The 24711-nt window shown below is 54.7% G+C and overlaps 60 non-coding genes across 60 annotated transcripts; 12 read left to right on the plus strand and 48 right to left on the minus strand.

The window, feature by feature from the left end:
* Positions 1-449: 449 nt before the first annotated feature.
* Positions 450-523, minus strand: Trnai-aau. Its single transcript has one exon. It is a non-coding gene; the product is annotated as a tRNA-Ile (tRNA).
* Positions 524-723: 200 nt separating this feature from the next.
* Positions 724-795, minus strand: Trnae-uuc. Its single transcript has one exon. It is a non-coding gene; the product is annotated as a tRNA-Glu (tRNA).
* A 281-nt stretch (positions 796-1076) lies between these two features.
* On the minus strand, positions 1077-1149 carry Trnam-cau. Its single transcript has one exon. It is a non-coding gene; the product is annotated as a tRNA-Met (tRNA).
* A 293-nt stretch (positions 1150-1442) lies between these two features.
* Trnag-gcc lies at positions 1443-1513 on the minus strand. The gene has a single exon. It is a non-coding gene; the product is annotated as a tRNA-Gly (tRNA).
* A 339-nt stretch (positions 1514-1852) lies between these two features.
* On the plus strand, positions 1853-1924 carry Trnag-ucc. Its single transcript has one exon. It is a non-coding gene; the product is annotated as a tRNA-Gly (tRNA).
* Positions 1925-2510: 586 nt separating this feature from the next.
* On the minus strand, positions 2511-2584 carry Trnai-aau. Its single transcript has one exon. It is a non-coding gene; the product is annotated as a tRNA-Ile (tRNA).
* A 198-nt stretch (positions 2585-2782) lies between these two features.
* Trnae-uuc lies at positions 2783-2854 on the minus strand. Its single transcript has one exon. It is a non-coding gene; the product is annotated as a tRNA-Glu (tRNA).
* Positions 2855-3135: 281 nt separating this feature from the next.
* Trnam-cau lies at positions 3136-3208 on the minus strand. The gene has a single exon. It is a non-coding gene; the product is annotated as a tRNA-Met (tRNA).
* A 293-nt stretch (positions 3209-3501) lies between these two features.
* On the minus strand, positions 3502-3572 carry Trnag-gcc. The gene has a single exon. It is a non-coding gene; the product is annotated as a tRNA-Gly (tRNA).
* Positions 3573-3947: 375 nt separating this feature from the next.
* On the plus strand, positions 3948-4019 carry Trnag-ucc. The gene has a single exon. It is a non-coding gene; the product is annotated as a tRNA-Gly (tRNA).
* A 576-nt stretch (positions 4020-4595) lies between these two features.
* Positions 4596-4669, minus strand: Trnai-aau. Its single transcript has one exon. It is a non-coding gene; the product is annotated as a tRNA-Ile (tRNA).
* A 198-nt stretch (positions 4670-4867) lies between these two features.
* On the minus strand, positions 4868-4939 carry Trnae-uuc. Its single transcript has one exon. It is a non-coding gene; the product is annotated as a tRNA-Glu (tRNA).
* Positions 4940-5220: 281 nt separating this feature from the next.
* Positions 5221-5293, minus strand: Trnam-cau. Its single transcript has one exon. It is a non-coding gene; the product is annotated as a tRNA-Met (tRNA).
* A 293-nt stretch (positions 5294-5586) lies between these two features.
* Trnag-gcc lies at positions 5587-5657 on the minus strand. Its single transcript has one exon. It is a non-coding gene; the product is annotated as a tRNA-Gly (tRNA).
* Positions 5658-5998: 341 nt separating this feature from the next.
* On the plus strand, positions 5999-6070 carry Trnag-ucc. Its single transcript has one exon. It is a non-coding gene; the product is annotated as a tRNA-Gly (tRNA).
* A 576-nt stretch (positions 6071-6646) lies between these two features.
* On the minus strand, positions 6647-6720 carry Trnai-aau. Its single transcript has one exon. It is a non-coding gene; the product is annotated as a tRNA-Ile (tRNA).
* A 198-nt stretch (positions 6721-6918) lies between these two features.
* Trnae-uuc lies at positions 6919-6990 on the minus strand. The gene has a single exon. It is a non-coding gene; the product is annotated as a tRNA-Glu (tRNA).
* A 281-nt stretch (positions 6991-7271) lies between these two features.
* Positions 7272-7344, minus strand: Trnam-cau. Its single transcript has one exon. It is a non-coding gene; the product is annotated as a tRNA-Met (tRNA).
* A 293-nt stretch (positions 7345-7637) lies between these two features.
* Trnag-gcc lies at positions 7638-7708 on the minus strand. Its single transcript has one exon. It is a non-coding gene; the product is annotated as a tRNA-Gly (tRNA).
* A 341-nt stretch (positions 7709-8049) lies between these two features.
* Trnag-ucc lies at positions 8050-8121 on the plus strand. The gene has a single exon. It is a non-coding gene; the product is annotated as a tRNA-Gly (tRNA).
* Positions 8122-8697: 576 nt separating this feature from the next.
* Trnai-aau lies at positions 8698-8771 on the minus strand. Its single transcript has one exon. It is a non-coding gene; the product is annotated as a tRNA-Ile (tRNA).
* A 198-nt stretch (positions 8772-8969) lies between these two features.
* Trnae-uuc lies at positions 8970-9041 on the minus strand. Its single transcript has one exon. It is a non-coding gene; the product is annotated as a tRNA-Glu (tRNA).
* Positions 9042-9322: 281 nt separating this feature from the next.
* Trnam-cau lies at positions 9323-9395 on the minus strand. The gene has a single exon. It is a non-coding gene; the product is annotated as a tRNA-Met (tRNA).
* Positions 9396-9688: 293 nt separating this feature from the next.
* Positions 9689-9759, minus strand: Trnag-gcc. Its single transcript has one exon. It is a non-coding gene; the product is annotated as a tRNA-Gly (tRNA).
* A 341-nt stretch (positions 9760-10100) lies between these two features.
* On the plus strand, positions 10101-10172 carry Trnag-ucc. Its single transcript has one exon. It is a non-coding gene; the product is annotated as a tRNA-Gly (tRNA).
* A 576-nt stretch (positions 10173-10748) lies between these two features.
* On the minus strand, positions 10749-10822 carry Trnai-aau. Its single transcript has one exon. It is a non-coding gene; the product is annotated as a tRNA-Ile (tRNA).
* A 198-nt stretch (positions 10823-11020) lies between these two features.
* Trnae-uuc lies at positions 11021-11092 on the minus strand. Its single transcript has one exon. It is a non-coding gene; the product is annotated as a tRNA-Glu (tRNA).
* Positions 11093-11373: 281 nt separating this feature from the next.
* On the minus strand, positions 11374-11446 carry Trnam-cau. Its single transcript has one exon. It is a non-coding gene; the product is annotated as a tRNA-Met (tRNA).
* Positions 11447-11739: 293 nt separating this feature from the next.
* On the minus strand, positions 11740-11810 carry Trnag-gcc. The gene has a single exon. It is a non-coding gene; the product is annotated as a tRNA-Gly (tRNA).
* A 341-nt stretch (positions 11811-12151) lies between these two features.
* Positions 12152-12223, plus strand: Trnag-ucc. Its single transcript has one exon. It is a non-coding gene; the product is annotated as a tRNA-Gly (tRNA).
* Positions 12224-12799: 576 nt separating this feature from the next.
* Positions 12800-12873, minus strand: Trnai-aau. Its single transcript has one exon. It is a non-coding gene; the product is annotated as a tRNA-Ile (tRNA).
* A 198-nt stretch (positions 12874-13071) lies between these two features.
* Positions 13072-13143, minus strand: Trnae-uuc. Its single transcript has one exon. It is a non-coding gene; the product is annotated as a tRNA-Glu (tRNA).
* A 281-nt stretch (positions 13144-13424) lies between these two features.
* Positions 13425-13497, minus strand: Trnam-cau. Its single transcript has one exon. It is a non-coding gene; the product is annotated as a tRNA-Met (tRNA).
* Positions 13498-13790: 293 nt separating this feature from the next.
* Positions 13791-13861, minus strand: Trnag-gcc. Its single transcript has one exon. It is a non-coding gene; the product is annotated as a tRNA-Gly (tRNA).
* A 341-nt stretch (positions 13862-14202) lies between these two features.
* Positions 14203-14274, plus strand: Trnag-ucc. The gene has a single exon. It is a non-coding gene; the product is annotated as a tRNA-Gly (tRNA).
* Positions 14275-14850: 576 nt separating this feature from the next.
* Positions 14851-14924, minus strand: Trnai-aau. Its single transcript has one exon. It is a non-coding gene; the product is annotated as a tRNA-Ile (tRNA).
* Positions 14925-15122: 198 nt separating this feature from the next.
* Trnae-uuc lies at positions 15123-15194 on the minus strand. Its single transcript has one exon. It is a non-coding gene; the product is annotated as a tRNA-Glu (tRNA).
* A 281-nt stretch (positions 15195-15475) lies between these two features.
* Trnam-cau lies at positions 15476-15548 on the minus strand. The gene has a single exon. It is a non-coding gene; the product is annotated as a tRNA-Met (tRNA).
* Positions 15549-15841: 293 nt separating this feature from the next.
* Positions 15842-15912, minus strand: Trnag-gcc. Its single transcript has one exon. It is a non-coding gene; the product is annotated as a tRNA-Gly (tRNA).
* Positions 15913-16253: 341 nt separating this feature from the next.
* Trnag-ucc lies at positions 16254-16325 on the plus strand. Its single transcript has one exon. It is a non-coding gene; the product is annotated as a tRNA-Gly (tRNA).
* A 576-nt stretch (positions 16326-16901) lies between these two features.
* On the minus strand, positions 16902-16975 carry Trnai-aau. The gene has a single exon. It is a non-coding gene; the product is annotated as a tRNA-Ile (tRNA).
* Positions 16976-17173: 198 nt separating this feature from the next.
* Positions 17174-17245, minus strand: Trnae-uuc. Its single transcript has one exon. It is a non-coding gene; the product is annotated as a tRNA-Glu (tRNA).
* Positions 17246-17526: 281 nt separating this feature from the next.
* Positions 17527-17599, minus strand: Trnam-cau. Its single transcript has one exon. It is a non-coding gene; the product is annotated as a tRNA-Met (tRNA).
* A 293-nt stretch (positions 17600-17892) lies between these two features.
* Trnag-gcc lies at positions 17893-17963 on the minus strand. The gene has a single exon. It is a non-coding gene; the product is annotated as a tRNA-Gly (tRNA).
* A 341-nt stretch (positions 17964-18304) lies between these two features.
* On the plus strand, positions 18305-18376 carry Trnag-ucc. The gene has a single exon. It is a non-coding gene; the product is annotated as a tRNA-Gly (tRNA).
* Positions 18377-18952: 576 nt separating this feature from the next.
* On the minus strand, positions 18953-19026 carry Trnai-aau. Its single transcript has one exon. It is a non-coding gene; the product is annotated as a tRNA-Ile (tRNA).
* Positions 19027-19224: 198 nt separating this feature from the next.
* Trnae-uuc lies at positions 19225-19296 on the minus strand. The gene has a single exon. It is a non-coding gene; the product is annotated as a tRNA-Glu (tRNA).
* A 281-nt stretch (positions 19297-19577) lies between these two features.
* On the minus strand, positions 19578-19650 carry Trnam-cau. Its single transcript has one exon. It is a non-coding gene; the product is annotated as a tRNA-Met (tRNA).
* A 293-nt stretch (positions 19651-19943) lies between these two features.
* On the minus strand, positions 19944-20014 carry Trnag-gcc. The gene has a single exon. It is a non-coding gene; the product is annotated as a tRNA-Gly (tRNA).
* Positions 20015-20355: 341 nt separating this feature from the next.
* Trnag-ucc lies at positions 20356-20427 on the plus strand. The gene has a single exon. It is a non-coding gene; the product is annotated as a tRNA-Gly (tRNA).
* A 528-nt stretch (positions 20428-20955) lies between these two features.
* Positions 20956-21029, minus strand: Trnai-aau. The gene has a single exon. It is a non-coding gene; the product is annotated as a tRNA-Ile (tRNA).
* Positions 21030-21227: 198 nt separating this feature from the next.
* Trnae-uuc lies at positions 21228-21299 on the minus strand. The gene has a single exon. It is a non-coding gene; the product is annotated as a tRNA-Glu (tRNA).
* A 281-nt stretch (positions 21300-21580) lies between these two features.
* Trnam-cau lies at positions 21581-21653 on the minus strand. Its single transcript has one exon. It is a non-coding gene; the product is annotated as a tRNA-Met (tRNA).
* Positions 21654-21946: 293 nt separating this feature from the next.
* On the minus strand, positions 21947-22017 carry Trnag-gcc. The gene has a single exon. It is a non-coding gene; the product is annotated as a tRNA-Gly (tRNA).
* Positions 22018-22358: 341 nt separating this feature from the next.
* On the plus strand, positions 22359-22430 carry Trnag-ucc. Its single transcript has one exon. It is a non-coding gene; the product is annotated as a tRNA-Gly (tRNA).
* Positions 22431-23016: 586 nt separating this feature from the next.
* On the minus strand, positions 23017-23090 carry Trnai-aau. The gene has a single exon. It is a non-coding gene; the product is annotated as a tRNA-Ile (tRNA).
* A 198-nt stretch (positions 23091-23288) lies between these two features.
* On the minus strand, positions 23289-23360 carry Trnae-uuc. The gene has a single exon. It is a non-coding gene; the product is annotated as a tRNA-Glu (tRNA).
* A 281-nt stretch (positions 23361-23641) lies between these two features.
* Positions 23642-23714, minus strand: Trnam-cau. The gene has a single exon. It is a non-coding gene; the product is annotated as a tRNA-Met (tRNA).
* Positions 23715-24007: 293 nt separating this feature from the next.
* Positions 24008-24078, minus strand: Trnag-gcc. The gene has a single exon. It is a non-coding gene; the product is annotated as a tRNA-Gly (tRNA).
* Positions 24079-24419: 341 nt separating this feature from the next.
* On the plus strand, positions 24420-24491 carry Trnag-ucc. The gene has a single exon. It is a non-coding gene; the product is annotated as a tRNA-Gly (tRNA).
* Positions 24492-24711: the final 220 nt, after the last annotated feature.

Consider the following 24711-nt stretch of genomic DNA (forward strand, 5'->3'; position numbering starts at 1 on the left):
CGCTCTCAAATCGGCCTATATCAAAACGACAAGCACGAGAAACGACTGAGAGAGGTAAGGAGAGGCGAGGCGAGGCGATGGACACACAGCACGCCCCCCTTCATTTCACGGTGGCGTCTCCCTGGCCGAATCGGGCTGTAGCTCCGAAAACAAAGGAGAAACAAAAATAGGAAGTAAAACTGCCAATACTGCCCTGTGTTCCCATGCGCTCACCCGCCCAAGTACTGACAAGGGCCAAAGTTGTTACGCATCGGCAATCGGACATTTTCTTTCATTTTCTCTAACCAGTGTATTCAAGATATTATGGCCATTGCCGAGTGAATGCTGTAGTGCTTCCCGACGAGTCGGGTTCGGATCCTCTGTCAACTTCCACGCAGGGTGATGATCATTTGGTCATCACACTCGCCAGCTGAAATCGGCGCTGCCTTTTCGCAGTAGTAAAAGAGAAGTGGCCCGTGGGGGGATCGAACCCACGACCTTCGCGTTATTAGCACGACGCTCTAACCAACTGAGCTAACGGGCCTCGGCAGATGCAGTTGCTCAGCCCTACGCTGGAATCAGGTGGCATGAAGCCATACACCATTCCTATGGTCGTCGTGTGTCTGCTTCCCCTAGTCTATATTCTGCTGACGGTCACGAAACAGTAGCTATATTGCGAGCAGGACGGGAAACGGCCGCTCGGGACAGCTCAAACTTGTCACGATTCGTGTGGAAAAAATTCCGTTCCGGTACCGGGAATCGAACCCGGGCCTCCTGGGTGAAAGCCAGGTATCTTAGCCACTAGACCACACCGGATGCGGCCGTTTCATTCGACCGTTCGTACGGTCGCTTGTCGCATTGTCGCTCTCTTTGCGAGCATCTTTGCACATACTGACTGGCAAGGCGCGCACCTCAAACGTCGCAGAGCAATGCTTTTGGCTTCATGCTCTGCTGGGAGAAGAGGAATAGGGAAGCTGTATGTAGCAATAACAGGAAGTAAACATTTTCCCGCTGAAGCGTTGAAACGTTGCGGATAACAAACAAGAAATAAGTTGGCGCCCTAGCAACAGCACCACCTTCAGTCACAGAAAATTAGATGCCCCGGGTGAGGATCGAACTCACGACCTTAAGATTATGAGACTTACGCGCTGCCTACTGCGCTACCGAGGCAGGCGATCGTTAGACCTTCTGGAATCTTGGTAAGTACCGAATACAAGTGGTAGAGAGTCTGCACTCCCTGGCTCATTTTTTCTGTTGCTACACGTGCATTCACGGCGCGGCAGGCAACTTGCGATGCTAGGCCGACGCCAGTATGTACAATAGCACGCAGGAGTCCAAACGAGCAGTCGTCCGCGCTGCATGATTGGTTCTTTCCACACGGAATCCCGCGGTTCATTCTCATGGCTCACGCAGTTCGAGTGCGAAAGACACGCAGCACCCCTACCGGAGAAAAAACAAAATGATGCATCGGCCGGGAATCGAACCCGGGCCGCCCGCGTGGCAGGCGAGCATTCTACCACTGAACCACCGATGCTCGGGCCAGCGGTACCTTCACGCTGCTTCCGAGCAGATGTCTCAAGGGAAAGTGGGACTGCCGTCAAGCGCCGTAGCATTCTGTGGAGAAGATGCTGCAGACGCTGAATCCTGCACTGCACTGCTTAAAGATGCCGCCAGAACGCGGTCCTCTGCGTACTCTTGCGCCGCCGGCGCCGACTCTTGCCAAAGGATGCGAAATGTGCGCGGATACGCTGTCCGAATGCGTCTGATGTGCTCCCCTAGCCTGCCTCGAAATGCGCCTGCCGGGTACGATCACCTTCGGCCGCTGCCGACAGGCGGGAAGCCGACTCAGCGCGGTGGCGGGGCGCTCGCTTGTGCGGTGGTGGTGTAATGGTCAGCATAGTTGCCTTCCAAGCAGTTGATCCGGGTTCGATTCCCGGCCACCGCAGCAGGCTTTTAATTTCGCGTATGAGTACTTTTGCCACGCGCTCTTAAACTATTGTTTTTTCGCCCTCTTACTCGCTGCATACCAGCCCTTAGTGTGTCTCGACTTGTCTCGACTTTGCTCAGCTGACGCGAGAGCTGACGCTCTCAAATCGGCCTATATCAAAACGACAAGCACGAGAAACGACTGAGAGAGGTAAGGAGAGGCGAGGCGAGGCGATGGACACACAGCACGCCCCCTTCATTTCACGGTGGCGTCTCCCTGGCCGAATCGGGCTGTAGCTCCGAAAACAAAGGAGAAACAAAAATAGGAAGTAAAACTGCCAATACTGCCCTGTGTTCCCATGCGCTCACCCGCCCAAGTACTGACAAGGGCCAAAGTTGTTACGCATCGGCAATCGGACATTTTCTTTCATTTTCTCTAACCAGTGTATTCAAGATATTATGGCCATTGCCGAGTGAATGCTGTAGTGCTTCCCGACGAGTCGGGTTCGGATCCTCTGTCAACTTCCACGCAGGGTGATGATCATTTGGTCATCACACTCGCCAGCTGAAATCGGCGCTGCCTTTTCGCAGTAGTAAAAGAGAAGTGGCCCGTGGGGGGATCGAACCCACGACCTTCGCGTTATTAGCACGACGCTCTAACCAACTGAGCTAACGGGCCTCGGCAGATGCAGTTGCTCAGCCCTACGCTGGAATCAGGTGGCATGAAGCCATACACCATTCCTATGGTCGTCGTGTGTCTGCTTCCCTAGTCTATATTCTGCTGACGGTCACGAAACAGTAGCTATATTGCGAGCAGGACGGGAAACGGCCGCTCGGACAGCTCAAACTTGTCACGATTCGTGTGGAAAAAATTCCGTTCCGGTACCGGGAATCGAACCCGGGCCTCCTGGGTGAAAGCCAGGTATCCTAGCCACTAGACCACACCGGATGCGGCCGTTTCATTCGACCGTTCGTACGGTCGCTTGTCGCATTGTCGCTCTCTTTGCGAGCATCTTTGCACATACTGACTGGCAAGGCGCGCACCTCAAACGTCGCAGAGCAATGCTTTTGGCTTCATGCTCTGCTGGGAGAAGAGGAATAGGGAAGCTGTATGTAGCAATAACAGGAAGTAAACATTTTCCCGCTGAAGCGTTGAAACGTTGCGGATAACAAACAAGAAATAAGTTGGCGCCCTAGCAACAGCACCACCTTCAGTCACAGAAAATTAGATGCCCCGGGTGAGGATCGAACTCACGACCTTAAGATTATGAGACTTACGCGCTGCCTACTGCGCTACCGAGGCAGGCGATCGTTAGACCTTCTGGAATCTTGGTAAGTACCGAATACAAGTGGTAGAGAGTCTGCACTCCCTGGCTCATTTTTTCTGTTGCTACACGTGCATTCACGGCGCGGCAGGCAACTTGCGATGCTAGGCCGACGCCAGTATGTACAATAGCACGCAGGAGTCCAAACGAGCAGTCGTCCGCGCTGCATGATTGGTTCTTTCCACACGGAATCCCGCGGTTCATTCTCATGGCTCACGCAGTTCGAGTGCGAAAGACACGCAGCACCCCTACCGGAGAAAAAACAAAATGATGCATCGGCCGGGAATCGAACCCGGGCCGCCCGCGTGGCAGGCGAGCATTCTACCACTGAACCACCGATGCTCGGGCCAGCGGTACCTTCACGCTGCTTCCCGAGCAGATGTCTCAAGGGAAAGTGGGACTGCCGTCAAGCGCCGTAGCATTCTGTGGAGAAGATGCTGCAGACGCTGAAAGCATTCTGTGGAGAAGATGCTGCAGACGCTGAATCCTGCACTGCACTGCTTAAAGATGCCGCCAGAACGCGGTCCTCTGCGTACTCTTGCGCCGCCGGCGCCGACTCTTGCCAAAGGATGCGAAATGTGCGCGGATACGCTGTCCGAATGCGTCTGGATGTGCTCCCCTAGCCTGCCTCGAAATGCGCCTGCCGGGTACGATCACCTTCGGCCGCTGCCGACAGGCGGGAAGCCGACTCAGCGCGGTGGCGGGGCGCTCGCTTGTGCGGTGGTGGTGTAATGGTCAGCATAGTTGCCTTCCAAGCAGTTGATCCGGGTTCGATTCCCGGCCACCGCAGCAGGCTTTTAATTTCGCGTATGAGTACTTTTGCCACGCGCTCTTAAACTATTGTTTTTTCGCCCTCTTACTCGCTGCATACCAGCCCTTAGTGTGTCTCGACTTGTCTCGACTTTGCTCAGCTGACGCGAGAGCTGACGCTCTCAAATCGGCCTATATCAAAACGACAAGCACGAGAAACGACTGAGAGAGGTAAGGAGAGGCGAGGCGAGGCGATGGACACACAGCACGCCCCCTTCATTTCACGGTGGCGTCTCCCTGGCCGAATCGGGCTGTAGCTCCGAAAACAAAGGAGAAACAAAAATAGGAAGTAAAACTGCCAATACTGCCCTGTGTTCCCATGCGCTCACCCGCCCAAGTACTGACAAGGGCCAAAGTTGTTACGCATCGGCAATCGGACATTTTCTCTAACCAGTGTATTCAAGATATTATGGCCATTGCCGAGTGAATGCTGTAGTGCTTCCCGACGAGTCGGGTTCGGATCCTCTGTCAACTTCCACGCAGGGTGATGATCATTTGGTCATCACACTCGCCAGCTGAAATCGGCGCTGCCTTTTCGCAGTAGTAAAAGAGAAGTGGCCCGTGGGGGGATCGAACCCACGACCTTCGCGTTATTAGCACGACGCTCTAACCAACTGAGCTAACGGGCCTCGGCAGATGCAGTTGCTCAGCCCTACGCTGGAATCAGGTGGCATGAAGCCATACACCATTCCTATGGTCGTCGTGTGTCTGCTTCCCTAGTCTATATTCTGCTGACGGTCACGAAACAGTAGCTATATTGCGAGCAGGACGGGAAACGGCCGCTCGGACAGCTCAAACTTGTCACGATTCGTGTGGAAAAAATTCCGTTCCGGTACCGGGAATCGAACCCGGGCCTCCTGGGTGAAAGCCAGGTATCCTAGCCACTAGACCACACCGGATGCGGCCGTTTCATTCGACCGTTCGTACGGTCGCTTGTCGCATTGTCGCTCTCTTTGCGAGCATCTTTGCACATACTGACTGGCAAGGCGCGCACCTCAAACGTCGCAGAGCAATGCTTTTGGCTTCATGCTCTGCTGGGAGAAGAGGAATAGGGAAGCTGTATGTAGCAATAACAGGAAGTAAACATTTTCCCGCTGAAGCGTTGAAACGTTGCGGATAACAAACAAGAAATAAGTTGGCGCCCTAGCAACAGCACCACCTTCAGTCACAGAAAATTAGATGCCCCGGGTGAGGATCGAACTCACGACCTTAAGATTATGAGACTTACGCGCTGCCTACTGCGCTACCGAGGCAGGCGATCGTTAGACCTTCTGGAATCTTGGTAAGTACCGAATACAAGTGGTAGAGAGTCTGCACTCCCTGGCTCATTTTTTCTGTTGCTACACGTGCATTCACGGCGCGGCAGGCAACTTGCGATGCTAGGCCGACGCCAGTATGTACAATAGCACGCAGGAGTCCAAACGAGCAGTCGTCCGCGCTGCATGATTGGTTCTTTCCACACGGAATCCCGCGGTTCATTCTCATGGCTCACGCAGTTCGAGTGCGAAAGACACGCAGCACCCCTACCGGAGAAAAAACAAAATGATGCATCGGCCGGGAATCGAACCCGGGCCGCCCGCGTGGCAGGCGAGCATTCTACCACTGAACCACCGATGCTCGGGCCAGCGGTACCTTCACGCTGCTTCCCGAGCAGATGTCTCAAGGGAAAGTGGGACTGCCGTCAAGCGCCGTAGCATTCTGTGGAGAAGATGCTGCAGACGCTGAATCCTGCACTGCACTGCTTAAAGATGCCGCCAGAACGCGGTCCTCTGCGTACTCTTGCGCCGCCGGCGCCGACTCTTGCCAAAGGATGCGAAATGTGCGCGGATACGCTGTCCGAATGCGTCTGGATGTGCTCCCCTAGCCTGCCTCGAAATGCGCCTGCCGGGTACGATCACCTTCGGCCGCTGCCGACAGGCGGGAAGCCGACTCAGCGCGGTGGCGGGGCGCTCGCTTGTGCGGTGGTGGTGTAATGGTCAGCATAGTTGCCTTCCAAGCAGTTGATCCGGGTTCGATTCCCGGCCACCGCAGCAGGCTTTTAATTTCGCGTATGAGTACTTTTGCCACGCGCTCTTAAACTATTGTTTTTTCGCCCTCTTACTCGCTGCATACCAGCCCTTAGTGTGTCTCGACTTGTCTCGACTTTGCTCAGCTGACGCGAGAGCTGACGCTCTCAAATCGGCCTATATCAAAACGACAAGCACGAGAAACGACTGAGAGAGGTAAGGAGAGGCGAGGCGAGGCGATGGACACACAGCACGCCCCCTTCATTTCACGGTGGCGTCTCCCTGGCCGAATCGGGCTGTAGCTCCGAAAACAAAGGAGAAACAAAAATAGGAAGTAAAACTGCCAATACTGCCCTGTGTTCCCATGCGCTCACCCGCCCAAGTACTGACAAGGGCCAAAGTTGTTACGCATCGGCAATCGGACATTTTCTCTAACCAGTGTATTCAAGATATTATGGCCATTGCCGAGTGAATGCTGTAGTGCTTCCCGACGAGTCGGGTTCGGATCCTCTGTCAACTTCCACGCAGGGTGATGATCATTTGGTCATCACACTCGCCAGCTGAAATCGGCGCTGCCTTTTCGCAGTAGTAAAAGAGAAGTGGCCCGTGGGGGGATCGAACCCACGACCTTCGCGTTATTAGCACGACGCTCTAACCAACTGAGCTAACGGGCCTCGGCAGATGCAGTTGCTCAGCCCTACGCTGGAATCAGGTGGCATGAAGCCATACACCATTCCTATGGTCGTCGTGTGTCTGCTTCCCTAGTCTATATTCTGCTGACGGTCACGAAACAGTAGCTATATTGCGAGCAGGACGGGAAACGGCCGCTCGGACAGCTCAAACTTGTCACGATTCGTGTGGAAAAAATTCCGTTCCGGTACCGGGAATCGAACCCGGGCCTCCTGGGTGAAAGCCAGGTATCCTAGCCACTAGACCACACCGGATGCGGCCGTTTCATTCGACCGTTCGTACGGTCGCTTGTCGCATTGTCGCTCTCTTTGCGAGCATCTTTGCACATACTGACTGGCAAGGCGCGCACCTCAAACGTCGCAGAGCAATGCTTTTGGCTTCATGCTCTGCTGGGAGAAGAGGAATAGGGAAGCTGTATGTAGCAATAACAGGAAGTAAACATTTTCCCGCTGAAGCGTTGAAACGTTGCGGATAACAAACAAGAAATAAGTTGGCGCCCTAGCAACAGCACCACCTTCAGTCACAGAAAATTAGATGCCCCGGGTGAGGATCGAACTCACGACCTTAAGATTATGAGACTTACGCGCTGCCTACTGCGCTACCGAGGCAGGCGATCGTTAGACCTTCTGGAATCTTGGTAAGTACCGAATACAAGTGGTAGAGAGTCTGCACTCCCTGGCTCATTTTTTCTGTTGCTACACGTGCATTCACGGCGCGGCAGGCAACTTGCGATGCTAGGCCGACGCCAGTATGTACAATAGCACGCAGGAGTCCAAACGAGCAGTCGTCCGCGCTGCATGATTGGTTCTTTCCACACGGAATCCCGCGGTTCATTCTCATGGCTCACGCAGTTCGAGTGCGAAAGACACGCAGCACCCCTACCGGAGAAAAAACAAAATGATGCATCGGCCGGGAATCGAACCCGGGCCGCCCGCGTGGCAGGCGAGCATTCTACCACTGAACCACCGATGCTCGGGCCAGCGGTACCTTCACGCTGCTTCCCGAGCAGATGTCTCAAGGGAAAGTGGGACTGCCGTCAAGCGCCGTAGCATTCTGTGGAGAAGATGCTGCAGACGCTGAATCCTGCACTGCACTGCTTAAAGATGCCGCCAGAACGCGGTCCTCTGCGTACTCTTGCGCCGCCGGCGCCGACTCTTGCCAAAGGATGCGAAATGTGCGCGGATACGCTGTCCGAATGCGTCTGGATGTGCTCCCCTAGCCTGCCTCGAAATGCGCCTGCCGGGTACGATCACCTTCGGCCGCTGCCGACAGGCGGGAAGCCGACTCAGCGCGGTGGCGGGGCGCTCGCTTGTGCGGTGGTGGTGTAATGGTCAGCATAGTTGCCTTCCAAGCAGTTGATCCGGGTTCGATTCCCGGCCACCGCAGCAGGCTTTTAATTTCGCGTATGAGTACTTTTGCCACGCGCTCTTAAACTATTGTTTTTTCGCCCTCTTACTCGCTGCATACCAGCCCTTAGTGTGTCTCGACTTGTCTCGACTTTGCTCAGCTGACGCGAGAGCTGACGCTCTCAAATCGGCCTATATCAAAACGACAAGCACGAGAAACGACTGAGAGAGGTAAGGAGAGGCGAGGCGAGGCGATGGACACACAGCACGCCCCCTTCATTTCACGGTGGCGTCTCCCTGGCCGAATCGGGCTGTAGCTCCGAAAACAAAGGAGAAACAAAAATAGGAAGTAAAACTGCCAATACTGCCCTGTGTTCCCATGCGCTCACCCGCCCAAGTACTGACAAGGGCCAAAGTTGTTACGCATCGGCAATCGGACATTTTCTCTAACCAGTGTATTCAAGATATTATGGCCATTGCCGAGTGAATGCTGTAGTGCTTCCCGACGAGTCGGGTTCGGATCCTCTGTCAACTTCCACGCAGGGTGATGATCATTTGGTCATCACACTCGCCAGCTGAAATCGGCGCTGCCTTTTCGCAGTAGTAAAAGAGAAGTGGCCCGTGGGGGGATCGAACCCACGACCTTCGCGTTATTAGCACGACGCTCTAACCAACTGAGCTAACGGGCCTCGGCAGATGCAGTTGCTCAGCCCTACGCTGGAATCAGGTGGCATGAAGCCATACACCATTCCTATGGTCGTCGTGTGTCTGCTTCCCTAGTCTATATTCTGCTGACGGTCACGAAACAGTAGCTATATTGCGAGCAGGACGGGAAACGGCCGCTCGGACAGCTCAAACTTGTCACGATTCGTGTGGAAAAAATTCCGTTCCGGTACCGGGAATCGAACCCGGGCCTCCTGGGTGAAAGCCAGGTATCCTAGCCACTAGACCACACCGGATGCGGCCGTTTCATTCGACCGTTCGTACGGTCGCTTGTCGCATTGTCGCTCTCTTTGCGAGCATCTTTGCACATACTGACTGGCAAGGCGCGCACCTCAAACGTCGCAGAGCAATGCTTTTGGCTTCATGCTCTGCTGGGAGAAGAGGAATAGGGAAGCTGTATGTAGCAATAACAGGAAGTAAACATTTTCCCGCTGAAGCGTTGAAACGTTGCGGATAACAAACAAGAAATAAGTTGGCGCCCTAGCAACAGCACCACCTTCAGTCACAGAAAATTAGATGCCCCGGGTGAGGATCGAACTCACGACCTTAAGATTATGAGACTTACGCGCTGCCTACTGCGCTACCGAGGCAGGCGATCGTTAGACCTTCTGGAATCTTGGTAAGTACCGAATACAAGTGGTAGAGAGTCTGCACTCCCTGGCTCATTTTTTCTGTTGCTACACGTGCATTCACGGCGCGGCAGGCAACTTGCGATGCTAGGCCGACGCCAGTATGTACAATAGCACGCAGGAGTCCAAACGAGCAGTCGTCCGCGCTGCATGATTGGTTCTTTCCACACGGAATCCCGCGGTTCATTCTCATGGCTCACGCAGTTCGAGTGCGAAAGACACGCAGCACCCCTACCGGAGAAAAAACAAAATGATGCATCGGCCGGGAATCGAACCCGGGCCGCCCGCGTGGCAGGCGAGCATTCTACCACTGAACCACCGATGCTCGGGCCAGCGGTACCTTCACGCTGCTTCCCGAGCAGATGTCTCAAGGGAAAGTGGGACTGCCGTCAAGCGCCGTAGCATTCTGTGGAGAAGATGCTGCAGACGCTGAATCCTGCACTGCACTGCTTAAAGATGCCGCCAGAACGCGGTCCTCTGCGTACTCTTGCGCCGCCGGCGCCGACTCTTGCCAAAGGATGCGAAATGTGCGCGGATACGCTGTCCGAATGCGTCTGGATGTGCTCCCCTAGCCTGCCTCGAAATGCGCCTGCCGGGTACGATCACCTTCGGCCGCTGCCGACAGGCGGGAAGCCGACTCAGCGCGGTGGCGGGGCGCTCGCTTGTGCGGTGGTGGTGTAATGGTCAGCATAGTTGCCTTCCAAGCAGTTGATCCGGGTTCGATTCCCGGCCACCGCAGCAGGCTTTTAATTTCGCGTATGAGTACTTTTGCCACGCGCTCTTAAACTATTGTTTTTTCGCCCTCTTACTCGCTGCATACCAGCCCTTAGTGTGTCTCGACTTGTCTCGACTTTGCTCAGCTGACGCGAGAGCTGACGCTCTCAAATCGGCCTATATCAAAACGACAAGCACGAGAAACGACTGAGAGAGGTAAGGAGAGGCGAGGCGAGGCGATGGACACACAGCACGCCCCCTTCATTTCACGGTGGCGTCTCCCTGGCCGAATCGGGCTGTAGCTCCGAAAACAAAGGAGAAACAAAAATAGGAAGTAAAACTGCCAATACTGCCCTGTGTTCCCATGCGCTCACCCGCCCAAGTACTGACAAGGGCCAAAGTTGTTACGCATCGGCAATCGGACATTTTCTCTAACCAGTGTATTCAAGATATTATGGCCATTGCCGAGTGAATGCTGTAGTGCTTCCCGACGAGTCGGGTTCGGATCCTCTGTCAACTTCCACGCAGGGTGATGATCATTTGGTCATCACACTCGCCAGCTGAAATCGGCGCTGCCTTTTCGCAGTAGTAAAAGAGAAGTGGCCCGTGGGGGGATCGAACCCACGACCTTCGCGTTATTAGCACGACGCTCTAACCAACTGAGCTAACGGGCCTCGGCAGATGCAGTTGCTCAGCCCTACGCTGGAATCAGGTGGCATGAAGCCATACACCATTCCTATGGTCGTCGTGTGTCTGCTTCCCTAGTCTATATTCTGCTGACGGTCACGAAACAGTAGCTATATTGCGAGCAGGACGGGAAACGGCCGCTCGGACAGCTCAAACTTGTCACGATTCGTGTGGAAAAAATTCCGTTCCGGTACCGGGAATCGAACCCGGGCCTCCTGGGTGAAAGCCAGGTATCCTAGCCACTAGACCACACCGGATGCGGCCGTTTCATTCGACCGTTCGTACGGTCGCTTGTCGCATTGTCGCTCTCTTTGCGAGCATCTTTGCACATACTGACTGGCAAGGCGCGCACCTCAAACGTCGCAGAGCAATGCTTTTGGCTTCATGCTCTGCTGGGAGAAGAGGAATAGGGAAGCTGTATGTAGCAATAACAGGAAGTAAACATTTTCCCGCTGAAGCGTTGAAACGTTGCGGATAACAAACAAGAAATAAGTTGGCGCCCTAGCAACAGCACCACCTTCAGTCACAGAAAATTAGATGCCCCGGGTGAGGATCGAACTCACGACCTTAAGATTATGAGACTTACGCGCTGCCTACTGCGCTACCGAGGCAGGCGATCGTTAGACCTTCTGGAATCTTGGTAAGTACCGAATACAAGTGGTAGAGAGTCTGCACTCCCTGGCTCATTTTTTCTGTTGCTACACGTGCATTCACGGCGCGGCAGGCAACTTGCGATGCTAGGCCGACGCCAGTATGTACAATAGCACGCAGGAGTCCAAACGAGCAGTCGTCCGCGCTGCATGATTGGTTCTTTCCACACGGAATCCCGCGGTTCATTCTCATGGCTCACGCAGTTCGAGTGCGAAAGACACGCAGCACCCCTACCGGAGAAAAAACAGAATGATGCATCGGCCGGGAATCGAACCCGGGCCGCCCGCGTGGCAGGCGAGCATTCTACCACTGAACCACCGATGCTCGGGCCAGCGGTACCTTCACGCTGCTTCCCGAGCAGATGTCTCAAGGGAAAGTGGGACTGCCGTCAAGCGCCGTAGCATTCTGTGGAGAAGATGCTGCAGACGCTGAATCCTGCACTGCACTGCTTAAAGATGCCGCCAGAACGCGGTCCTCTGCGTACTCTTGCGCCGCCGGCGCCGACTCTTGCCAAAGGATGCGAAATGTGCGCGGATACGCTGTCCGAATGCGTCTGGATGTGCTCCCCTAGCCTGCCTCGAAATGCGCCTGCCGGGTACGATCACCTTCGGCCGCTGCCGACAGGCGGGAAGCCGACTCAGCGCGGTGGCGGGGCGCTCGCTTGTGCGGTGGTGGTGTAATGGTCAGCATAGTTGCCTTCCAAGCAGTTGATCCGGGTTCGATTCCCGGCCACCGCAGCAGGCTTTTAATTTCGCGTATGAGTACTTTTGCCACGCGCTCTTAAACTATTGTTTTTTCGCCCTCTTACTCGCTGCATACCAGCCCTTAGTGTGTCTCGACTTGTCTCGACTTTGCTCAGCTGACGCGAGAGCTGACGCTCTCAAATCGGCCTATATCAAAACGACAAGCACGAGAAACGACTGAGAGAGGTAAGGAGAGGCGAGGCGAGGCGATGGACACACAGCACGCCCCCTTCATTTCACGGTGGCGTCTCCCTGGCCGAATCGGGCTGTAGCTCCGAAAACAAAGGAGAAACAAAAATAGGAAGTAAAACTGCCAATACTGCCCTGTGTTCCCATGCGCTCACCCGCCCAAGTACTGACAAGGGCCAAAGTTGTTACGCATCGGCAATCGGACATTTTCTCTAACCAGTGTATTCAAGATATTATGGCCATTGCCGAGTGAATGCTGTAGTGCTTCCCGACGAGTCGGGTTCGGATCCTCTGTCAACTTCCACGCAGGGTGATGATCATTTGGTCATCACACTCGCCAGCTGAAATCGGCGCTGCCTTTTCGCAGTAGTAAAAGAGAAGTGGCCCGTGGGGGGATCGAACCCACGACCTTCGCGTTATTAGCACGACGCTCTAACCAACTGAGCTAACGGGCCTCGGCAGATGCAGTTGCTCAGCCCTACGCTGGAATCAGGTGGCATGAAGCCATACACCATTCCTATGGTCGTCGTGTGTCTGCTTCCCTAGTCTATATTCTGCTGACGGTCACGAAACAGTAGCTATATTGCGAGCAGGACGGGAAACGGCCGCTCGGACAGCTCAAACTTGTCACGATTCGTGTGGAAAAAATTCCGTTCCGGTACCGGGAATCGAACCCGGGCCTCCTGGGTGAAAGCCAGGTATCCTAGCCACTAGACCACACCGGATGCGGCCGTTTCATTCGACCGTTCGTACGGTCGCTTGTCGCATTGTCGCTCTCTTTGCGAGCATCTTTGCACATACTGACTGGCAAGGCGCGCACCTCAAACGTCGCAGAGCAATGCTTTTGGCTTCATGCTCTGCTGGGAGAAGAGGAATAGGGAAGCTGTATGTAGCAATAACAGGAAGTAAACATTTTCCCGCTGAAGCGTTGAAACGTTGCGGATAACAAACAAGAAATAAGTTGGCGCCCTAGCAACAGCACCACCTTCAGTCACAGAAAATTAGATGCCCCGGGTGAGGATCGAACTCACGACCTTAAGATTATGAGACTTACGCGCTGCCTACTGCGCTACCGAGGCAGGCGATCGTTAGACCTTCTGGAATCTTGGTAAGTACCGAATACAAGTGGTAGAGAGTCTGCACTCCCTGGCTCATTTTTTCTGTTGCTACACGTGCATTCACGGCGCGGCAGGCAACTTGCGATGCTAGGCCGACGCCAGTATGTACAATAGCACGCAGGAGTCCAAACGAGCAGTCGTCCGCGCTGCATGATTGGTTCTTTCCACACGGAATCCCGCGGTTCATTCTCATGGCTCACGCAGTTCGAGTGCGAAAGACACGCAGCACCCCTACCGGAGAAAAAACAAAATGATGCATCGGCCGGGAATCGAACCCGGGCCGCCCGCGTGGCAGGCGAGCATTCTACCACTGAACCACCGATGCTCGGGCCAGCGGTACCTTCACGCTGCTTCCCGAGCAGATGTCTCAAGGGAAAGTGGGACTGCCGTCAAGCGCCGTAGCATTCTGTGGAGAAGATGCTGCAGACGCTGAATCCTGCACTGCACTGCTTAAAGATGCCGCCAGAACGCGGTCCTCTGCGTACTCTTGCGCCGCCGGCGCCGACTCTTGCCAAAGGATGCGAAATGTGCGCGGATACGCTGTCCGAATGCGTCTGGATGTGCTCCCCTAGCCTGCCTCGAAATGCGCCTGCCGGGTACGATCACCTTCGGCCGCTGCCGACAGGCGGGAAGCCGACTCAGCGCGGTGGCGGGGCGCTCGCTTGTGCGGTGGTGGTGTAATGGTCAGCATAGTTGCCTTCCAAGCAGTTGATCCGGGTTCGATTCCCGGCCACCGCAGCAGGCTTTTAATTTCGCGTATGAGTACTTTTGCCACGCGCTCTTAAACTATTGTTTTTTCGCCCTCTTACTCGCTGCATACCAGCCCTTAGTGTGTCTCGACTTGTCTCGACTTTGCTCAGCTGACGCGAGAGCTGACGCTCTCAAATCGGCCTATATCAAAACGACAAGCACGAGAAACGACTGAGAGAGGTAAGGAGAGGCGAGGCGAGGCGATGGACACACAGCACGCCCCCTTCATTTCACGGTGGCGTCTCCCTGGCCGAATCGGGCTGTAGCTCCGAAAACAAAGGAGAAACAAAAATAGGAAGTAAAACTGCCAATACTGCCCTGTGTTCCCATGCGCTCACCCGCCCAAGTACTGACAAGGGCCAAAGTTGTTACGCATCGGCAATCGGACATTTTCTCTAACCAGTGTATTCAAGATATTATGGCCATTGCCGAGTGAATGCTGTAGTGCTTCCCGACGAGTCGGGTTCGGATCCTCTGTCAACTTCCACGCAGGGTGATGATCATTTGGTCATCACACTCGCCAGCTGAAATCGGCGCTGCCTTTTCGCAGTAGTAAAAGAGAAGTGGCCCGTGGGGGGATCGAACCCACGACCTTCGCGTTATTAGCACGACGCTCTAACCAACTGAGCTAACGGGCCTCGGCAGATGCAGTTGCTCAGCCCTACGCTGGAATCAGGTGGCATGAAGCCATACACCATTCCTATGGTCGTCGTGTGTCTGCTTCCCTAGTCTATATTCTGCTGACGGTCACGAAACAGTAGCTATATTGCGAGCAGGACGGGAAACGGCCGCTCGGACAGCTCAAACTTGTCACGATTCGTGTGGAAAAAATTCCGTTCCGGTACCGGGAATCGAACCCGGGCCTCCTGGGTGAAAGCCAGGTATCCTAGCCACTAGACCACACCGGATGCGGCCGTTTCATTCGACCGTTCGTACGGTCGCTTGTCGCATTGTCGCTCTCTTTGCGAGCATCTTTGCACATACTGACTGGCAAGGCGCGCACCTCAAACGTCGCAGAGCAATGCTTTTGGCTTCATGCTCTGCTGGGAGAAGAGGAATAGGGAAGCTGTATGTAGCAATAACAGGAAGTAAACATTTTCCCGCTGAAGCGTTGAAACGTTGCGGATAACAAACAAGAAATAAGTTGGCGCCCTAGCAACAGCACCACCTTCAGTCACAGAAAATTAGATGCCCCGGGTGAGGATCGAACTCACGACCTTAAGATTATGAGACTTACGCGCTGCCTACTGCGCTACCGAGGCAGGCGATCGTTAGACCTTCTGGAATCTTGGTAAGTACCGAATACAAGTGGTAGAGAGTCTGCACTCCCTGGCTCATTTTTTCTGTTGCTACACGTGCATTCACGGCGCGGCAGGCAACTTGCGATGCTAGGCCGACGCCAGTATGTACAATAGCACGCAGGAGTCCAAACGAGCAGTCGTCCGCGCTGCATGATTGGTTCTTTCCACACGGAATCCCGCGGTTCATTCTCATGGCTCACGCAGTTCGAGTGCGAAAGACACGCAGCACCCCTACCGGAGAAAAAACAAAATGATGCATCGGCCGGGAATCGAACCCGGGCCGCCCGCGTGGCAGGCGAGCATTCTACCACTGAACCACCGATGCTCGGGCCAGCGGTACCTTCACGCTGCTTCCCGAGCAGATGTCTCAAGGGAAAGTGGGACTGCCGTCAAGCGCCGTAGCATTCTGTGGAGAAGATGCTGCAGACGCTGAATCCTGCACTGCACTGCTTAAAGATGCCGCCAGAACGCGGTCCTCTGCGTACTCTTGCGCCGCCGGCGCCGACTCTTGCCAAAGGATGCGAAATGTGCGCGGATACGCTGTCCGAATGCGTCTGGATGTGCTCCCCTAGCCTGCCTCGAAATGCGCCTGCCGGGTACGATCACCTTCGGCCGCTGCCGACAGGCGGGAAGCCGACTCAGCGCGGTGGCGGGGCGCTCGCTTGTGCGGTGGTGGTGTAATGGTCAGCATAGTTGCCTTCCAAGCAGTTGATCCGGGTTCGATTCCCGGCCACCGCAGCAGGCTTTTAATTTCGCGTATGAGTACTTTTGCCACGCGCTCTTAAACTATTGTTTTTTCGCCCTCTTACTCGCTGCATACCAGCCCTTAGTGTGTCTCGACTTGTCTCGACTTTGCTCAGCTGACGCGAGAGCTGACGCTCTCAAATCGGCCTATATCAAAACGACAAGCACGAGAAACGACTGAGAGAGGTAAGGAGAGGCGAGGCGAGGCGATGGACACACAGCACGCCCCCTTCATTTCACGGTGGCGTCTCCCTGGCCGAATCGGGCTGTAGCTCCGAAAACAAAGGAGAAACAAAAATAGGAAGTAAAACTGCCAATACTGCCCTGTGTTCCCATGCGCTCACCCGCCCAAGTACTGACAAGGGCCAAAGTTGTTACGCATCGGCAATCGGACATTTTCTCTAACCAGTGTATTCAAGATATTATGGCCATTGCCGAGTGAATGCTGTAGTGCTTCCCGACGAGTCGGGTTCGGATCCTCTGTCAACTTCCACGCAGGGTGATGATCATTTGGTCATCACACTCGCCAGCTGAAATCGGCGCTGCCTTTTCGCAGTAGTAAAAGAGAAGTGGCCCGTGGGGGGATCGAACCCACGACCTTCGCGTTATTAGCACGACGCTCTAACCAACTGAGCTAACGGGCCTCGGCAGATGCAGTTGCTCAGCCCTACGCTGGAATCAGGTGGCATGAAGCCATACACCATTCCTATGGTCGTCGTGTGTCTGCTTCCCTAGTCTATATTCTGCTGACGGTCACGAAACAGTAGCTATATTGCGAGCAGGACGGGAAACGGCCGCTCGGACAGCTCAAACTTGTCACGATTCGTGTGGAAAAAATTCCGTTCCGGTACCGGGAATCGAACCCGGGCCTCCTGGGTGAAAGCCAGGTATCCTAGCCACTAGACCACACCGGATGCGGCCGTTTCATTCGACCGTTCGTACGGTCGCTTGTCGCATTGTCGCTCTCTTTGCGAGCATCTTTGCACATACTGACTGGCAAGGCGCGCACCTCAAACGTCGCAGAGCAATGCTTTTGGCTTCATGCTCTGCTGGGAGAAGAGGAATAGGGAAGCTGTATGTAGCAATAACAGGAAGTAAACATTTTCCCGCTGAAGCGTTGAAACGTTGCGGATAACAAACAAGAAATAAGTTGGCGCCCTAGCAACAGCACCACCTTCAGTCACAGAAAATTAGATGCCCCGGGTGAGGATCGAACTCACGACCTTAAGATTATGAGACTTACGCGCTGCCTACTGCGCTACCGAGGCAGGCGATCGTTAGACCTTCTGGAATCTTGGTAAGTACCGAATACAAGTGGTAGAGAGTCTGCACTCCCTGGCTCATTTTTTCTGTTGCTACACGTGCATTCACGGCGCGGCAGGCAACTTGCGATGCTAGGCCGACGCCAGTATGTACAATAGCACGCAGGAGTCCAAACGAGCAGTCGTCCGCGCTGCATGATTGGTTCTTTCCACACGGAATCCCGCGGTTCATTCTCATGGCTCACGCAGTTCGAGTGCGAAAGACACGCAGCACCCCTACCGGAGAAAAAACAAAATGATGCATCGGCCGGGAATCGAACCCGGGCCGCCCGCGTGGCAGGCGAGCATTCTACCACTGAACCACCGATGCTCGGGCCAGCGGTACCTTCACGCTGCTTCCCGAGCAGATGTCTCAAGGGAAAGTGGGACTGCCGTCAAGCGCCGTAGCATTCTGTGGAGAAGATGCTGCAGACGCTGAATCCTGCACTGCACTGCTTAAAGATGCCGCCAGAACGCGGTCCTCTGCGTACTCTTGCGCCGCCGGCGCCGACTCTTGCCAAAGGATGCGAAATGTGCGCGGATACGCTGTCCGAATGCGTCTGGATGTGCTCCCCTAGCCTGCCTCGAAATGCGCCTGCCGGGTACGATCACCTTCGGCCGCTGCCGACAGGCGGGAAGCCGACTCAGCGCGGTGGCGGGGCGCTCGCTTGTGCGGTGGTGGTGTAATGGTCAGCATAGTTGCCTTCCAAGCAGTTGATCCGGGTTCGATTCCCGGCCACCGCAGCAGGCTTTTAATTTCGCGTATGAGTACTTTTGCCACGCGCTCTTAAACTATTGTTTTTTCGCCCTCTTACTCGCTGCATACCAGCCCTTAGTGTGTCTCGACTTGTCTCGACTTTGCTCAGCTGACGCGAGAGCTGACGCTCTCAAATCGGCCTATATCAAAACGACAAGCACGAGAAACGACTGAGAGAGGTAAGGAGAGGCGAGGCGAGGCGATGGACACACAGCACGCCCCCTTCATTTCACGGTGGCGTCTCCCTGGCCGAATCGGGCTGTAGCTCCGAAAACAAAGGAGAAACAAAAATAGGAAGTAAAACTGCCAATACTGCCCTGTGTTCCCATGCGCTCACCCGCCCAAGTACTGACAAGGGCCAAAGTTGTTACGCATCGGCAATCGGACATTTTCTCTAACCAGTGTATTCAAGATATTATGGCCATTGCCGAGTGAATGCTGTAGTGCTTCCCGACGAGTCGGGTTCGGATCCTCTGTCAACTTCCACGCAGGGTGATGATCATTTGGTCATCACACTCGCCAGCTGAAATCGGCGCTGCCTTTTCGCAGTAGTAAAAGAGAAGTGGCCCGTGGGGGGATCGAACCCACGACCTTCGCGTTATTAGCACGACGCTCTAACCAACTGAGCTAACGGGCCTCGGCAGATGCAGCTGCTCAGCCCTACGCTGGAATCAGGTGGCATGAAGCCATACACCATTCCTATGGTCGTCGTGTGTCTGCTTCCCTAGTCTATATTCTGCTGACGGTCACGAAACAGTAGCTATATTGCGAGCAGGACGGGAAACGGCCGCTCGGACAGCTCAAACTTGTCACGATTCGTGTGGAAAAAATTCCGTTCCGGTACCGGGAATCGAACCCGGGCCTCCTGGGTGAAAGCCAGGTATCCTAGCCACTAGACCACACCGGATGCGGCCGTTTCATTCGACCGTTCGTACGGTCGCTTGTCGCATTGTCGCTCTCTTTGCGAGCATCTTTGCACATACTGACTGGCAAGGCGCGCACCTCAAACGTCGCAGAGCAATGCTTTTGGCTTCATGCTCTGCTGGGAGAAGAGGAATAGGGAAGCTGTATGTAGCAATAACAGGAAGTAAACATTTTCCCGCTGAAGCGTTGAAACGTTGCGGATAACAAACAAGAAATAAGTTGGCGCCCTAGCAACAGCACCACCTTCAGTCACAGAAAATTAGATGCCCCGGGTGAGGATCGAACTCACGACCTTAAGATTATGAGACTTACGCGCTGCCTACTGCGCTACCGAGGCAGGCGATCGTTAGACCTTCTGGAATCTTGGTAAGTACCGAATACAAGTGGTAGAGAGTCTGCACTCCCTGGCTCATTTTTTCTGTTGCTACACGTGCATTCACGGCGCGGCAGGCAACTTGCGATGCTAGGCCGACGCCAGTATGTACAATAGCACGCAGGAGTCCAAACGAGCAGTCGTCCGCGCTGCATGATTGGTTCTTTCCACACGGAATCCCGCGGTTCATTCTCATGGCTCACGCAGTTCGAGTGCGAAAGACACGCAGCACCCCTACCGGAGAAAAAACAAAATGATGCATCGGCCGGGAATCGAACCCGGGCCGCCCGCGTGGCAGGCGAGCATTCTACCACTGAACCACCGATGCTCGGGCCAGCGGTACCTTCACGCTGCTTCCCGAGCAGATGTCTCAAGGGAAAGTGGGACTGCCGTCAAGCGCCGTAGCATTCTGTGGAGAAGATGCTGCAGACGCTGAATCCTGCACTGCACTGCTTAAAGATGCCGCCAGAACGCGGTCCTCTGCGTACTCTTGCGCCGCCGGCGCCGACTCTTGCCAAAGGATGCGAAATGTGCGCGGATACGCTGTCCGAATGCGTCTGGATGTGCTCCCCTAGCCTGCCTCGAAATGCGCCTGCCGGGTACGATCACCTTCGGCCGCTGCCGACAGGCGGGAAGCCGACTCAGCGCGGTGGCGGGGCGCTCGCTTGTGCGGTGGTGGTGTAATGGTCAGCATAGTTGCCTTCCAAGCAGTTGATCCGGGTTCGATTCCCGGCCACCGCAGCAGGCTTTTAATTTCGCGTATGAGTACTTTTGCCACGCGCTCTTAAACTATTGTTTTTTCGCCCTCTTACTCGCTGCATACCAGCCCTTAGTGTGTCTCGACTTGTCTCGACTTTGCTCAGCTGACGCGAGAGCTGACGCTCTCAAATCGGCCTATATCAAAACGACAAGCACGAGAAACGACTGAGAGAGGTAAGGAGAGGCGAGGCGAGGCGATGGACACACAGCACGCCCCCTTCATTTCACGGTGGCGTCTCCCTGGCCGAATCGGGCTGTAGCTCCGAAAACAAAGGAGAAACAAAAATAGGAAGTAAAACTGCCAATACTGCCCTGTGTTCCCATGCGCTCACCCGCCCAAGTACTGACAAGGGCCAAAGTTGTTACGCATCGGCAATCGGACATTTTCTCTAACCAGTGTATTCAAGATATTATGGCCATTGCCGAGTGAATGCTGTAGTGCTTGATCATTTGGTCATCACACTCGCCAGCTGAAATCGGCGCTGCCTTTTCGCAGTAGTAAAAGAGAAGTGGCCCGTGGGGGGATCGAACCCACGACCTTCGCGTTATTAGCACGACGCTCTAACCAACTGAGCTAACGGGCCTCGGCAGATGCAGTTGCTCAGCCCTACGCTGGAATCAGGTGGCATGAAGCCATACACCATTCCTATGGTCGTCGTGTGTCTGCTTCCCTAGTCTATATTCTGCTGACGGTCACGAAACAGTAGCTATATTGCGAGCAGGACGGGAAACGGCCGCTCGGACAGCTCAAACTTGTCACGATTCGTGTGGAAAAAATTCCGTTCCGGTACCGGGAATCGAACCCGGGCCTCCTGGGTGAAAGCCAGGTATCCTAGCCACTAGACCACACCGGATGCGGCCGTTTCATTCGACCGTTCGTACGGTCGCTTGTCGCATTGTCGCTCTCTTTGCGAGCATCTTTGCACATACTGACTGGCAAGGCGCGCACCTCAAACGTCGCAGAGCAATGCTTTTGGCTTCATGCTCTGCTGGGAGAAGAGGAATAGGGAAGCTGTATGTAGCAATAACAGGAAGTAAACATTTTCCCGCTGAAGCGTTGAAACGTTGCGGATAACAAACAAGAAATAAGTTGGCGCCCTAGCAACAGCACCACCTTCAGTCACAGAAAATTAGATGCCCCGGGTGAGGATCGAACTCACGACCTTAAGATTATGAGACTTACGCGCTGCCTACTGCGCTACCGAGGCAGGCGATCGTTAGACCTTCTGGAATCTTGGTAAGTACCGAATACAAGTGGTAGAGAGTCTGCACTCCCTGGCTCATTTTTTCTGTTGCTACACGTGCATTCACGGCGCGGCAGGCAACTTGCGATGCTAGGCCGACGCCAGTATGTACAATAGCACGCAGGAGTCCAAACGAGCAGTCGTCCGCGCTGCATGATTGGTTCTTTCCACACGGAATCCCGCGGTTCATTCTCATGGCTCACGCAGTTCGAGTGCGAAAGACACGCAGCACCCCTACCGGAGAAAAAACAAAATGATGCATCGGCCGGGAATCGAACCCGGGCCGCCCGCGTGGCAGGCGAGCATTCTACCACTGAACCACCGATGCTCGGGCCAGCGGTACCTTCACGCTGCTTCCCGAGCAGATGTCTCAAGGGAAAGTGGGACTGCCGTCAAGCGCCGTAGCATTCTGTGGAGAAGATGCTGCAGACGCTGAATCCTGCACTGCACTGCTTAAAGATGCCGCCAGAACGCGGTCCTCTGCGTACTCTTGCGCCGCCGGCGCCGACTCTTGCCAAAGGATGCGAAATGTGCGCGGATACGCTGTCCGAATGCGTCTGGATGTGCTCCCCTAGCCTGCCTCGAAATGCGCCTGCCGGGTACGATCACCTTCGGCCGCTGCCGACAGGCGGGAAGCCGACTCAGCGCGGTGGCGGGGCGCTCGCTTGTGCGGTGGTGGTGTAATGGTCAGCATAGTTGCCTTCCAAGCAGTTGATCCGGGTTCGATTCCCGGCCACCGCAGCAGGCTTTTAATTTCGCGTATGAGTACTTTTGCCACGCGCTCTTAAACTATTGTTTTTTCGCCCTCTTACTCGCTGCATACCAGCCCTTAGTGTGTCTCGACTTGTCTCGACTTTGCTCAGCTGACGCGAGAGCTGACGCTCTCAAATCGGCCTATATCAAAACGACAAGCACGAGAAACGACTGAGAGAGGTAAGGAGAGGCGAGGCGAGGCGATGGACACACAGCACGCCCCCTTCATTTCACGGTGGCGTCTCCCTGGCCGAATCGGGCTGTAGCTCCGAAAACAAAGGAGAAACAAAAATAGGAAGTAAAACTGCCAATACTGCCCTGTGTTCCCATGCGCTCACCCGCCCAAGTACTGACAAGGGCCAAAGTTGTTACGCATCGGCAATCGGACATTTTCTTTCATTTTCTCTAACCAGTGTATTCAAGATATTATGGCCATTGCCGAGTGAATGCTGTAGTGCTTCCCGACGAGTCGGGTTCGGATCCTCTGTCAACTTCCACGCAGGGTGATGATCATTTGGTCATCACACTCGCCAGCTGAAATCGGCGCTGCCTTTTCGCAGTAGTAAAAGAGAAGTGGCCCGTGGGGGGATCGAACCCACGACCTTCGCGTTATTAGCACGACGCTCTAACCAACTGAGCTAACGGGCCTCGGCAGATGCAGTTGCTCAGCCCTACGCTGGAATCAGGTGGCATGAAGCCATACACCATTCCTATGGTCGTCGTGTGTCTGCTTCCCTAGTCTATATTCTGCTGACGGTCACGAAACAGTAGCTATATTGCGAGCAGGACGGGAAACGGCCGCTCGGACAGCTCAAACTTGTCACGATTCGTGTGGAAAAAATTCCGTTCCGGTACCGGGAATCGAACCCGGGCCTCCTGCGTGAAAGCCAGGTATCCTAGCCACTAGACCACACCGGATGCGGCCGTTTCATTCGACCGTTCGTACGGTCGCTTGTCGCATTGTCGCTCTCTTTGCGAGCATCTTTGCACATACTGACTGGCAAGGCGCGCACCTCAAACGTCGCAGAGCAATGCTTTTGGCTTCATGCTCTGCTGGGAGAAGAGGAATAGGGAAGCTGTATGTAGCAATAACAGGAAGTAAACATTTTCCCGCTGAAGCGTTGAAACGTTGCGGATAACAAACAAGAAATAAGTTGGCGCCCTAGCAACAGCACCACCTTCAGTCACAGAAAATTAGATGCCCCGGGTGAGGATCGAACTCACGACCTTAAGATTATGAGACTTACGCGCTGCCTACTGCGCTACCGAGGCAGGCGATCGTTAGACCTTCTGGAATCTTGGTAAGTACCGAATACAAGTGGTAGAGAGTCTGCACTCCCTGGCTCATTTTTTCTGTTGCTACACGTGCATTCACGGCGCGGCAGGCAACTTGCGATGCTAGGCCGACGCCAGTATGTACAATAGCACGCAGGAGTCCAAACGAGCAGTCGTCCGCGCTGCATGATTGGTTCTTTCCACACGGAATCCCGCGGTTCATTCTCATGGCTCACGCAGTTCGAGTGCGAAAGACACGCAGCACCCCTACCGGAGAAAAAACAAAATGATGCATCGGCCGGGAATCGAACCCGGGCCGCCCGCGTGGCAGGCGAGCATTCTACCACTGAACCACCGATGCTCGGGCCAGCGGTACCTTCACGCTGCTTCCCGAGCAGATGTCTCAAGGGAAAGTGGGACTGCCGTCAAGCGCCGTAGCATTCTGTGGAGAAGATGCTGCAGACGCTGAATCCTGCACTGCACTGCTTAAAGATGCCGCCAGAACGCGGTCCTCTGCGTACTCTTGCGCCGCCGGCGCCGACTCTTGCCAAAGGATGCGAAATGTGCGCGGATACGCTGTCCGAATGCGTCTGGATGTGCTCCCCTAGCCTGCCTCGAAATGCGCCTGCCGGGTACGATCACCTTCGGCCGCTGCCGACAGGCGGGAAGCCGACTCAGCGCGGTGGCGGGGCGCTCGCTTGTGCGGTGGTGGTGTAATGGTCAGCATAGTTGCCTTCCAAGCAGTTGATCCGGGTTCGATTCCCGGCCACCGCAGCAGGCTTTTAATTTCGCGTATGAGTACTTTTGCCACGCGCTCTTAAACTATTGTTTTTTCGCCCTCTTACTCGCTGCATACCAGCCCTTAGTGTGTCTCGACTTGTCTCGACTTTGCTCAGCTGACGCGAGAGCTGACGCTCTCAAATCGGCCTATATCAAAACGACAAGCACGAGAAACGACTGAGAGAGGTAAGGAGAGGCGAGGCGAGGCGATGGA

This window comes from Schistocerca americana, chromosome 2 (genome assembly GCF_021461395.2).
Source record: "Schistocerca americana isolate TAMUIC-IGC-003095 chromosome 2, iqSchAmer2.1, whole genome shotgun sequence".
In the NCBI taxonomy this organism is placed as follows: Eukaryota; Metazoa; Arthropoda; class Insecta; order Orthoptera; family Acrididae; genus Schistocerca; species Schistocerca americana.